At 38.9% G+C, this 14,322-nt stretch overlaps 1 protein-coding gene across 2 annotated transcripts in view; it reads right to left on the minus strand.

The window, feature by feature from the left end:
• The window catches only part of C9H10orf90 (chromosome 9 C10orf90 homolog), a 238,166-nt gene that overhangs the window by 45,345 nt on the left and 178,499 nt on the right, over positions 1 to 14,322 (minus strand). The window lies entirely within an intron of this gene.

The raw sequence follows: 14,322 nt of genomic DNA on the forward strand, positions 1-14,322 counted from the left end.
CTCCATTTCCATAAGCCTAAATGTGCAATGTTTCTAAAAGTGGTTATTTGTGATAGATTTAAAAAGTTCCTCATGGAGTAGCAGTTTTTTATACAGTTGAGTCACTTCTCAGCAGCTCTGCCATACATACAATCTCTGCATCTGTTGATTCACCAGAAATGGCATAAACATATCTGTAAATCCTGTGCCATATATATATATATATATATATATATATATATATATATATATATTTTTGAGACAGAGTCTGGCTCTGTCACCCAGGCTGGAGTACAGTGGCGCGATCTCAGCTCACTGCAAGCTCTGCCTCCTGGGTTCACGCCATCCTCCTGCCTCAGCCTCCTGAGTAGCTAAGACTACAGGCGCCTGCCACCACTCCCGGCTAATTTTTCTATTTTTAGTAGAGATGGGGTCTCACCGTGTTAGCCAGGATGGTCTCCATCTCCTGACCTTGTGATCCTCCCGCCTCGGCCTCCCAAAGTGCTGGGATTACTGGTGTGAGCCACCGTGCATGCCCATCCCGTGCTATATTTCTTAAAGCACCCAGGTGCATCTGATCATGGTGAAGTTCCCATCTATCTGTTGGAGAGTTGGGTCATCAGCTGCTCAGAATCCCACCAAGCCCAGCTCTGTTGACTCATGCCCCTGGCAGAGTCCCCCAGCGAGACCATGAATAAAATCTCTCAGGATGGTTTGTTTGTGACATGGCATCATTTGAGAAAGACGGAAGGCATTGGAAGTAACTCGGAATACAAGGCCTTGGAATAACTTGGAATCCTTGGAATAAATAACTGGGACCTATTCCCACCTGGTTCTGCCACCCATCAACTGGGTGACGATGCACAGGTCACTCCATCCATCTGGTCTCAAGTTCCTCATCTACATCACAGGCCGATTGTCATCCTGCTCCAGGAGGGGGAAATAGGACCACCGGAAAACACAACAAGAACAATGCAGTGCACAGACGTGAGCCTTTGTGATAATTGACTCAACCCTAGGATGGCCCATAGCTAAGGCACAACTTTAGAGAGAAGATCTGTAAGTGACATAGACTTTGTTCTTTATTTTAAATTTAAGAAAAAATGTATACACACAAGATGACACAGAAAGGCAGGAAGCCAGTTTGCTAAATCTTTGACCCGTGTCTCACCCCCGTGCTCAAAGATGGCTGTTTCCTGCCCTTTTTGTCACAGTTACTGGATGAAGGCCGGATGAAGATCAATGCGAGTTAGGGGTGTGACCATCTTGTAGGGTGAGCTAAGGGCTGTCCTTTGGCTAGAACAAACCAAGGCGCACTGTGGGAGGAGGTTCTCCTGTCCAACACCCTGGCCTTGGTCTTGTCCTTTCAATGTGCCAACTCCCTTCATGTGTTGTGTCCCCTGGGGAGCAGGGGAGAAGGATATGGAGCTGCCTGCAGGAGCTGGAGGAGATCTGAGACGCTCAGTGAACTTTAAATGAGAAACAGGAATGAAGTGGGGCGACATCAGCCTTTGCCCCTCTGTGCCCTTCCCTGCCGGAACAAGCATACTCTAACTCTTCTCACCTTCAAAGATGCCCTTAAACACCTTGGTCAGATTCATCTGGACACTGAAATTTGCACTAGGGTGGGGAATGGGGCTGAGAAGCATAGAGTGAGATTTGTGCTGAACTCCTGCTCTACCCCAGGGTGTGAGGAGTAAAAGAACATAATTGTCCGAGGCCAACCAGTGAATAAGAATGTCTGGACTCTTCCACGACAAGGCTGCAAGCACTGAGGGAAAGGGCTGTGCGTCATTCCAACGTGGGCAGTCCTCCTGATGGCTTCCCATGGAGCTGGGGCTCAGGTTCATGCTGGTTGAATTGAAATGAATTACAATTGCAAAAATTTATCAGAAAAGACCAGTCAATGGGACAAGCTTTAGGGTCACACTGGTGTATACTTTGGAGTTGGGGAAGAGAATCCAGTAAGAACGGGGCTCAATCCAAATGGCATGGGATTTCTGGTGAGTCATGCAGAGCCTGCCCAGCCCAGATCCGGAGGGCGAAGAGGTGGGCCAGAGAAGGTGCCCCTGGGCGCTGAGCTCCTGGGAGACCCTGATTGTTCAATCCCAACTCATCCTGAATGGGAGTCTGACTTGGGCAGGGCCCACCCCCTCCATGGTTGCAGGCCTGCTGTTATTTATACACGTGGGAGTTATTCTTTTCCTCCATGAAGATGCCTTTCTCCCATTAAGACTAATGGAAGTCATGTGGCTGAACTGAAGGCATTTCATTTTCCAGATTTTCTAAAAATAAAATGCAGAGAAGGAAAACATATGTATTGTTTCTATTTGGGATTTTAAGAACATAAACAAAGTGGAACCAGAGAGATTCACTGCCCAAGACATCCAGTTCCTTCTCGATTATAATAGCAGACTGGTTACTTGTCATTAAATTGGTTTCAATGTGGGATAATGTGACATCCTGCTCGATTTCTTACATGAACACAGTAATGTTCTTTTTATCCCTTGAAAAATACATCCCATCTTTTCTTTGATGACCAGGATACTGAAAGGTTTTTATTGGCTAGAGGAGTACTGCATTATGGTTCAAAAGATCTGTATTCCAGAAAAGTTTACTGGGAAGGACATTTTTAAAAAGATAATTTTATTTTCCTAATGACTTTTATTATTCACTTGTGATTATGTATGGCTAAGATAAAAAGGTGCCTCTTGGATATAATAAAATCACACTTAAAAACATAAACATACTTTTACAGTTACATGTAAAGAGAAAAGCATGATAAAATGTTAATACCACTCAAAATACAAGTAACACTGTAGGCCAAACTCAAAATGTCACTGAAAAGCGACTGAAAATAAAGCTCTGTTCTGCTTTGTCTCATGTAAGTATAGCAATTTCTAATTTGGCAAAATTTGCTCAGTCTTCTATTGGCTTTAACATTCTAACTTTCCACGTAGGACCATTTCATGGTTTGGGGCACTTTTCCCATTGCTTGAATTTATAGGCATCTTTAAACACAGCCATACCTCCATGTACCATTTGACCCAGTGCTTGGGAGCTTTCAGGCACATCAGTCTCTGCCTGGAGATGAAGGTTGTCCCCAGGGACTGATGAACATACAGTGGCCTGCCCACTGTCACATGCATTTGAAAATGATCAGTTAACGATTAGGACCTGTGCTAACCTTAACCATCACATCCCTTAGTTCAATGACTTCTTTACCTCCAAATCTAGGCATTACGTCAACCCCTGCTTCCCTATGTTCTGCATGGAATCCATCTGCAAGCACTAATTCTGCATAACTGAAACATCCCTCCAACCATACTCTCTCCATCCCCACCTGTACCACTCGCCTGGTGGACTCCCTTGCTTTGTTGACTTTCCTGCTTCACCTGAGATCTTGAGAAAATGTAGGTCAGGTTATGGTAAAGATCAGCTTAGATCTCTCTGATGGCTTTTCCTCCCACCTAAAATAAATCACAAACTCTTCCTGGTGTGATCTAGCCTTTGCTCACCTCCATGTGCCCAGGTGTCCCCTCTCTGCCCCTCTGCTCTGCAGTCCCACTGGTCTTGGTCTCGTCCCTTGAATGTGCCAGCTTCATTCTTGTGCCATGTCAGGGGCTTTTTGCCAGCTGTTCCTTTGTCCTCTCTAGTGTCACAGGACAGGCTCCTCCCATCATCTGCAGATCTTGACTGAAATGTCACTCAGAGAAGCCTTCCCTGGCCACTCATCTAAAGAAGCCAATGAGTAGCCAACCCAATCACATCATCTGATTTTAGTGCTCTACACAAACTCTTATCACCATTGAGATATCTCACTTGGAAGCGTCTATCTGTTGTCCATTTGCATCTATGGAATAGCAAGCTCCATGACTGCAAGGACCTTGCTTTGCTCACTGCAGTGCCCAACACCTAGATGACACATGGCACTCAATAAACATTTGTCAAGTGACTTATATCATCATTTAACCAATGGCTCATGTCAAGTGACTCACATCATTTAACTGATGACTCCTCATGGGTTTCATTCAGCCGAAAGAAAAATTGTTTTGAGACAGAATCCCCATCCCCAACGGCACAGGCATTTCTGCATTCTCTGGCCCTTCGTTTTTTGTGCCCCATTCCCTCCATGTCAGGAGGGTGTTGGAAGCCTGGCTTCCCCTAGCTGGGCCACCATATTGGCAGGTACCAGTGCTGGGGCTCAAAAAACACCACCCTAAAATGAAGACCTCAGAAGCCAAGTTTCTGACTTTCTTCTTCCCTCCTGTCTCTCCCTGCCTCCCCCAGGGCAGGTCACAGAAACTAGAATCCCTCCTCCCCAAGTTGGGCCACACAAACCAAAACGTCTTGTCCCAAAGACCAGCCATAGAGCCTAAAACGATTACTCTCATCTTCTTCCCACTTTTCTGTGTAACAGCTGACCAAAAAGAAATGAAGACCCTCATTCCAGAGGGGTTCTTACCCCATACCTAGGAGGAAGAAATGCTACAAAAGAGAAGCCAAGAAGGGTCTGAACAGACAGTCCTTGCTAGGTTTCCCTAGTCTATTACCTTTGGCTCATACTTTTTTTTGTCCAATCACATTTCTACATTTGTCTCTACTTTGCTGATCCTAAGCATAAAATCAGATGACTTCCATGAAGCTTTGAGTCTTCATCTTCAAGACTCCTGTGTCATGTAAAAATAGGATGAAATAAACATGCTATGCTTTTGTCTTGATAACCTGTCTTTTGTTATAGGGGTATCAGTCCTGACTCTTATAAGGGGAGAGGAAAGGGATCACTCCTTTTCTGCCCATATATTATGAATCTACTTGGCTGAATGGGACAGGTGGCAGGATGCAGGGTTGAGTGCAGCACAGCCTAGTGAGCAATTGCCATAAGCAACAATGCAAATGTACAGATTCCATCAGAACCATTTCACATGACCCTCAAGGCCTGTCCTTTTCCACTCTGAAACCTGTATAAACTAAGTGGCAAACTTGACTAATTCCAACTTCACCTTCTCTCTCTGCACCTTGCCTTCACAGAAGCACAGGTGGGCAGGAAATTAGACAAAAGCCAGGTATGCAGGAGAGTGGGAATGGAGAAGCTGAGAGCTCAATTGCACTGTCATTGAGATCATTTACTCCCTAACTAGCTAGTAGTAGCCCCTATGACTTTTTCCTGGATTAAAATTACACATTTTCCATTTCTGACATGACCACCAGCTCAGCCACGTGAGGACAATTTTCAGGAAGGAAGCAGCGGATCAGATTCCCAGGCCATGCAGACCAGATACCAAGCTCTGGTGTGTCATTAGTGAAAACAAGGTGATCAGGCTGTCTCTGAGGTTAGAAGAGGGGTGTGCATTTCCTTGCAGGAAAAAAGAATCCAACTTTCAGGAAATTTTCTCTGCTGGAAAAGGAGTTAAGGAACAAGTGAGGCTTGGGGGCCCCTTACCTTTAAGTTCTCTGCATTTGTGACATTAGGTACTCTTGCTGAATAATATGCAACACTCAGATTTTCAATGCATTTCTGAATAAAATTGCCTTCTAGAAGATATTGCTGGCTAAAATAACACAGTGCATGATAGTTATAGAGTGTGAATTACATCTCCATGAAAAAACAGGAATCAAGCTAAATGCCCAACATTAGGAATATAGTCTAAAAGTTCATGTCGTCATATGATCTGAGTATTAGCTATATCATATGTACAAAAGCAAGACAGCTCACCGGGTTGATAGCCTGTGGAAGGCAGATTCTGAACCAGGCAAGAACAGAAAAGGAGTCGCCAAACGCAAACCAAGAGCATTTCTTTCTTTGCAGGGAGAGCCTAAGTGAAATACACTGTTCCACACTTGGTATTCTGGTCTTAGATAGTCTTTTGACTTGTACGCTAATTTCTTTTGGTTGAGAAACTAATTCAACTCAGCTGCAGAGACTCTGAGTTTTGTGCTTTAAGTTTTATAATGTAATTAAAGATTCGCATCCAATTACATCATGTGAAAAATCCTTTCTCACTCCTTTCTCTACTAATCCTAGACTCCATGCCTTGTGTGCTGACTTGATCTATGCTCAGGAGAAAAGCAGAAAGCTCATTTGCAAGCACCAAGCTGAGCTTGAAATGACTGGTGATATTTTAGCCTCGTCAACATTGTCTGAAAATACGTGCATTCCTTTTGTTTGTGATTTGAGATAAGATGTATTCTTATAAGGTAATCCTTAAAAAGGAGGACTGCATCTTCAGAATAAGACTTCAGCATTAGCTCTATAAGCATAGATTTCATACCAACCAGATGCAGGTATTGTCATTTCGCTTAGCAACCCTTCGGAGACCCCAGAGTGAGGCCTGAAATCTTAGCCTCACATGCTGGGTCCTAAACTTCCAATACCATATTCTATTTGCAAACCATCAAGTTCACAGTGATCCAAGAACAGGTTCTGTTTGTCATTCTCCAAGACTCTGTGCATTTCTGTGTCTACTGTGGGTTGCTTCCATCCTGGGATGTCCTTACCCATCCCACTCATTGAAAAGCAAGCCCCTGACCCTACCTTGCTCTGTAGGCCAGCATAGGCTTTGGATATTACACAGACCTGACATTGACTCATTTTGCAAATGTCATTGCTGGTAGACCTTCTCTCTTCTCTTTCTCTCTCCTGTCTGTGTGTGTCTTGGGGCAAGTTATCCTTCTCTTCACTGTATTATAATATGCCTTCTATACTTAATAAAACTTTAAATTGTGTTATTTTTGCATCCCAGTTCTCTTCATGTATATGCCAATTCCCTTTAGATTCATCATTATTTTGAGTTGTCACAACTACCCCAATTCTCTAAAAACAAAAAAAAAAGTTAGAAAAATAAAAATGTAAAGCACAAGTTCAAAAGGATTTAGGGGTCCCTGTACACTGACTCAAATCGTACAGGTTAACCACTGTGGTCCCTAGTGATGTGAAAGAGTTACACTAGTGACTCCAAAAAAACCCTAACACTAAGACCATTTCTTAAGTAGGAAATATATATGGCCAATATATGAAAAAGTCCTGCTTTATTTGTGAGTTGATATTAGACTAAAATAACATATTTTTCACCTATCCAATTAGTAAAGTATAGAGATATATCTACTTAATTCCGGAGAGACTAAAGGGAGGCAGAAACTCTCCTACATTGCCAATGGCAGCGCATATTACCATGACACTTTTTAAGGCAATTAGTAATATAGAATCAAAAGCCTTAAAAATGTTCAAGTCATTTACCTAACAATTCCTCTTCCAGGAATATAGCTTGAGAACATAAACAGAGGTATAGTCAAAGTTTTACACATACAGATATGAAGATTTATAATGGTGAAAAACTAGGAACCAAGCTAAATGCCCAACATTAGAAATACAGTTGAAAAGTTCATATCATTATATGATCTGAATATTAGCTATTTCATATGTTTGAAAATAACTTTTAATAGCAAGGAAAACAGGTCACTAATTCATGGCTTGATAAAAACTGTGACAATATTAGAAAAAGCCTACCAATGTGAGCAAAAAACAATCTTCAAGAGTAGACACCGTACAATGGACTGAAGTTCCTGTTTCTACCAAATTCATACGGTGAAGCTGTTATCCCAGTGTGATATTATTAGGAGGTAGGGTTCTGGGAGGTAATTAGGTCATATGGTGGAGCCCTCGTAAATTGGTTTAGTGACTTTATAAGAAGCAGCCAGTGAGCTAGCTAGCTCACCTTCCACAACATGAGGACACAACAAAATCTTAACAGTCTGCAATAGGAAGAGGGCCCTTACCAGAACCCAACCATGCTGGCACTCGGATCTCAGACTTCCAGCCTCCAGAACTGTGAGTAATAAGTTTCTGTTGTTTATAAGCCACCATGTCTATGGCACTGTTATAGCAGCATTAACAGACTAAGACATCCCATTTAAGTCCACTTGTATAAATGGACTCATGAAGTCCATTATTAAATGAAGAGGCATACCATCACTATACAGAAAAACTAAGAATGCAATGATGACAATTAAACTTTGAATTTAATTTTTTTAAAAGAGCAAAAATGTCCTAACTTTTTTATGGATGGCCAACTTAACATTCTAGTGGGAAAAATAGATTTAGGAATTTTTTTTTTTTGTCATTTGGTGGACTAGATATCACAAAAATTCTTATGCTATGAAGCAAATAAAAACTTGGAAATGGCTCGGCATGGTGGCTCACGCCTGTAATCCCTGCACTCTGGGAGACTGAGGCAGGCGGATCACGAGATCAGGAGATCGAGACCATCCTGGCTAACACGGTGAAACCCTGTCTCTACTGAAAAAAAAAAAAAAAAAAAAAAAAAAAACAGAAAATTAGCCGGGCGTGGTGGCGGGTGCCTGTAGTCCCAGTTACTTGGGAGGCTGAGGCAGGAGAATGGCGTGAACCCGGGAGGCGGAGCTTGAAGTGAGCTGAGATCCCACCACTGCACTCCAGCCTGGGCGACAGAGCGAGACTCCATCTCAAAAAAAAAAAACCAAAAAAACAAAAAAACAAACTTGGAAATAAGTATAAAGACATATTTTTAAAATATATGGTTCCGCTTGCAAGAATGTAAGGAAACACTTCAGAGACCAAGAAGAAAACTGGAGAACAAACCCATCTGCCTTGGGGGCCACTGCTGATTTTTGGTCCTTTATAGTTTTGAATTTAATGTCAAATTTAATGTCAAATTAAATTTGAATTTAATTTGTCATTTGAGGTTGCTCACTGCAACCTCTACCTCCCAGGTTCAAGTGATCCTCCTTCTCAGCCTCCCAAGTAGCTGGGATTACAGGCACCTGCCACCACGCCCAGCTACTTTTTTTGTATTTTTAGTAGAGATGGGGTTTCACCATGTTGGCCAGGCCATGGTGACATCCCCTGTGGCCATGTCACACAGGGGACAAAACCTGAGACCTGAGAATAAATGAGAATGTGGGAAGTCAGACTGGAAATCCCTGTATAAAGGCTCAATTTATAATCATAAGCTAGTCCCCTTTCAGACTTGGGACCAAAAGTTCACACAACCTGCTTACTGTGGACAACCACAAGCTGGAAATTTAGCAAGAAGTAAGCCCAGCTGAGAGAAGCATGGAGACCCCATCTGAAGGAACTTATTCTCAACACCAGAAAATTTTCACAGATAAAGTCCCAATAAACATGAGCTCAGGATCATAGTAACAACATATATGGAGCAGAAATCATAATAATATAAGAAACAACTTAAGCAAAAGTCAGTAGAGACACCAAACTTCAGAATCAGACACACGTATGCCTCAGATAAAAAAAAATTAAAAATATTAGCTTATGTCCTGTATTTTCATCTTAGAAATTAAAAATACAGGATATAAACTAATATGTTTAAAGGTATAAAATAATTAATTTATGAATGAGGAGCACGAGACTATAAAGATTACCAGAGTGATTTCAAAAGAGCTAGAAAGCACTTTTATAAATTAAAAATTCACTAATTGAAGTTAAAACTCAGATGACTTTAGATACAAGTGAAACCAGAATTAGTGAAGTAGAATATTAATCTAAAAAATTTAATGAAAGCATCATAGAGAGTCAAGAAATCAAAAATAGGAAAGACAGGTTAGGAGAAAGAAAAATAGAACGAGGCCAGCTGCAGTGGCTCATGGCTGTAATCCCAGGACTTTGGGAGGCCAAGGGGGATGGATCACCTGAGGTCAGGAGTTCAGGACCAGCCTGGCCAACATGGTGAAACCCCATCTCTACTAAAAATACAAAAAAAGTAGCTGGGCATGGTGGCAGGTGCCTGTAATCCCAGCTACTTGGGAGGCTGAGGAGGAGGATCACTCGAACTGGGGAGGTAGAGGTTGCAGTGAGCCAAGATGTGCCATTATGCTCCAGCTTGGGCAACAAGAGTGAAAATCTGTCAAAAAAGAAAGAAAATAAAAGAACGAGATAGTATAAAACACACCTAATCAGAATTCTGAAGAAGATAATAGAGGAAATAAAAGGCTGCGAAATTTCCAGAATAAAGACAAAAACCATCAGATTCATGAAGGATAACAAATCATTAAAAGAACCAAAAAGAAATCCACATTTAAATACATTATAATGAAGTATAACACCAAGCACAAAGGGAAGATCTCCAAAACAGCCAAAAGAGGTATGAAGGTATAGTAATTAGACATATAGCTGCCTTCTCCATAGCAATAGTGGAAGCGAAAGACACTAGGATATTTTCAAAGGACTGATAGAAAATAATTGTCAACATAGACTAACACCCTGTAAAGTTCTCTTTTAAGAATACAGTAAAACAAAGATGTTTTTAGGATTTCCACTTTCTCCCAAGCCATCGGAAACAATTTACCACCAAAAGTCTCTCCACTTTGATGTGCCACCGAAAGGAACATGTAAAATAAGTACTTTAGGAAGGTAAAAATTGATAATATCTACGTGCATAAGGGAAAGAGAAGCAAAGGCAATGATAAACACAAGGTAAATCTAAATATTGTATAATATAAAAGGAAAATCCTATTTGTAAGAATCAAAAACAAAACAAGATACAACTAAAACATATAATAGCAGTAGTATCTCTGCTCGAGGGGATAATTAGAAGTAAAGTATTCTAAGATTCTAAATTGCTCCAGAGATAAGTAAAAATATTGATTTAATTTTGGACTTGAAGAGTTCACATGTTACAATTTTTAGCTGGTCACTAAAATAATAGAAATAAACAGTGTAACTCCCAACTATCACAGACAAAAAGTGGAATCAGAAAAAAATAATTCAATATGAGGAAAGATAAAAAGAAAAAGAGGTAAGACAAATAGAAAACCTAAATAATAGGATACAAATAAATCAACACATATTACTTATCAAAATAAACGTAAATGTTCTAAATTTTCTACAAATATATAATAACTAGCAAAGTTTTGCAAAAATGTAGTAATCAGCATCTTACCCTAATGTATTAAAGTTCATGATGAAGACATAATTAAAACAAAGGGAATATTTATGAGTATATACAGAAAATATTTTGAGATGAACAAAAATGAAAACAATACCTACCAAAATTAGAAGGAAATTATAGCTCAAATTAGTATATGAGAACATTTGATATAGGAATTTGATCTAAGCTTTTTAAGAAGCTAAAAAAAATAAGAGGAACAAATGCAGGACAAAATAAATAGACAAATAGAAATAAGAAAGCTAAAAGCAGAAATAAATATAAAAGAAAATTGACAAACAATAGAGAAAATCAAAATAAAACCTGGATATTTGGGGAAAAAAATCAATAAAATGGACAAACCTGTAGCTGGACTAATGAGGGCAAAAGAAAAGACAAAACTACCACTATCAGGAATAGATTAGAGGCCATCACTGAAGATCTTAGGATAACAGAAAAACACTATGCACAACTTTATGCCAATAATTTAAATGACTTTGATAAAATGTCAAACCCCTTGAAAGACACAGAAGACTGCAGAACCAGACTTTTATGAGATGGCAAATTCCTTGAAAGACACAAATTGCCAAAATACTTAAGAAGTAGAAACCCTGACTGGTCATACAGCAAATAAAGAAATTGAATTCATAATGAAAACCTTTCCCACAGAGAAAACATCAGGCCAAGAGGACTTCATGGGTGGTTTCTACCAAACACTTTTGGAAGAAATAGTACCAACCCTCTAAAATCTCCTTCAGAAACAGAGAAGGAAAGAACACTTCCCAGTTCATTTTATAAACCTTTTTCCTGACACCAAAATCAAAAACATTTTTAAAAAGAAAACAACATATCAATATTCCTCACAAACATAAATAAAAATATCCCCCAGAATATTAGCAAATAGAATCCAGCAATATATTTATTTTTTAAAAGTATAATGGATCATGACCAAATAGTTACCCTGGAAATAGTTAATGTAACATATGAAAAAATCAATGTAATTCCCCATATTTATAAAATGAAGAAAAAAATCCTATTATTATTCTACAGGTGCATAAAAAGCACTTGTCAGTATTCAACACCAATGCATAAAAAAGCTCTCAGAGTAGGAATAGAAACAACAATTAAAAACACCCCAAACAACCTGAATAAAAAATGGACAAAGGACTTGAATAATTGTTGCTTCAAAGAAAATATACAAATGGCCAACAGAAACATGGAAAGATGTTCAGTTATTACTAGGAAGTCACTAGGAAACTGCAAATCAAAACCATAATGAGATAGCACTTCCCACCTATCAGGATGGACATTATTGAAAAAACAGAGCACGACAAGTGTTGGTGAAGATGTGGAGAAATTAGAACCCTTGTGCATTGCTGGTGGGGATGCAAAATGGAGCAGCCACTATGGCAAACAGAATGACAGTTCTTCAAAATATCAAAAATAGAATTGTCGTATGATCCAGTAATTCCACATTGGAGCATATACCCAAAAGAATCAAAAGCAGGGACTTAAAGATGTACCTACATATCCCTTGTGCATCGTATTAATAACATTATTCATACTAGTCAAAAGGTGGTAGCAACCCAAGTGCCCAACAACAGATGAATGGGTAAATAAAATGTGGTATATACATACATAGAATATTAGACCCTTAATACAGACACTTACATACAATTGGAGGCTAAACAGGGGAATATATGCCACATATTTATATGTGTGTGTGTGTGTGTGTGTGTCTATATAGAGTGAGAGAGAAATATAGATTCTCTCTATATCTATTTAGAGAGAATTTACCAGGTTGAGGAAGTTTCCTCTTATGCCTCGTTTTTTCTTCACTTTTCAAATTTTGATAAAATACACATAATATAAAATTTACCATTTTAACAATATTTAAGTGTACAGTTCTGTGGCATTAAGCACATTCATATCCCTTGTGCATCGCATTAATAACAAATATATATATACACACACATAACTAGAATATACACATACAGTTAAAATACAATTAGAATATCAACCTTAACAGGAAGGAAATTCTAACGCATGCAAAGGCATAAATGAACCCTAAGGACATTAAGTAAAATAAGCTAGTCACAAAAGAACAGATATTGTATGATTTCACTTATGTGACACTAGAGCAGTCAAATTCACAGACAGTAAGTAGAGTGGTCGTGACTTCCAGGGAATGGGGAGTTAGTGTTTAATGGGTATATGGGTGGTGGCTTCCAGGGAATGGGTATATAGCGTTTAATGGGTGTATGGAGTTCACAAGATGAAACGAGTTCTGGAGATGGATGGTGATGATGGTTGCAAAACAATATGAATGTGCTTAATGCCACAGAGCTGTACACTTAAATATTGTTAAAATGACAAATTTTATATTATGTGTATTTTATCAAAATTTAAAAAGAGAAGAAAAAACTAGGCATAAAAGGAAACTTCCTCAACCTGGTAAATTTTCTCTAAATAGATATAGAGAGAATCTATATATCTCTATTTTTGAAAATCCCCACAGCTAACAAAGGATAAAGGCGAGGATGTTCTCTCCCATGATTTCTACTCAACACTGTACGAAAAGCCTTACCTAGAGCAATAAGGCAAGAATAAAATAGAAGTCATCAAAATGGGAAAAAGTATGTAAAAAATTGTTCCTGTATAAAAATATTATGTAGAAAATCCTAAGGAATCTATAAAAACACTACTAAGTGCACCTAGCAAAAGTCACAGGATTCAGTTCCTATACAGAAGTATCTCCATAAGTAAAAATATTGGAAATGAAATTTTAAAAAATCTGTATCAGTCATTTATACTAGCATTCAGAATATAAAATAGGTAAGGATAAATTTTACAAAATATATAAATGATCTCTATAATGAAAACTACAAAACTCTGCTGATAGAAATTAAAGATTCATTCAATGTCATGGAAGAATTTCAAAAGCATTAGCCTGAGTGAAAGAAATCATACACAAAAGAGTATGCTCAATTTGCTTCAATTTATATAGATCGTAGAATAGTGACAGAAAGATCAGTGGTTTCCCAGGACTGGGGGTGAAGGAAGATTGAACGCAAAAAGATTAAACCTTTTTAAGGTGACAGAAATCATCTATATCTAATTGTGGTTAGTTACATAAGCATATAAATAAAATGTGTACACTTTAACATAAGTATATTATGTCTCCAAATAGCCAATGTAAAAGGAAAAAAAAAACAAACAACAGTGTACAGAACCAGGTCTTTTTTAAAATATAAAATTAAAATTTGGAGAAAGTATGATGGCAGCCAGATTCTCTCACTTCCAAACCCCTGCAGTAATGAGGTACATGAAATGCTAACCATTTACACTTAGGAGCATCTGAAAGATTCCTCATCTTTCAAATCCACAGACGGAAACAGAGGAGCTTTTGTGATTCACACAATAT

The sequence above is a fragment of the Macaca mulatta genome, chromosome 9 (genome assembly GCF_049350105.2).
Source record: "Macaca mulatta isolate MMU2019108-1 chromosome 9, T2T-MMU8v2.0, whole genome shotgun sequence".
In the NCBI taxonomy this organism is placed as follows: domain Eukaryota; kingdom Metazoa; phylum Chordata; class Mammalia; order Primates; family Cercopithecidae; genus Macaca; species Macaca mulatta.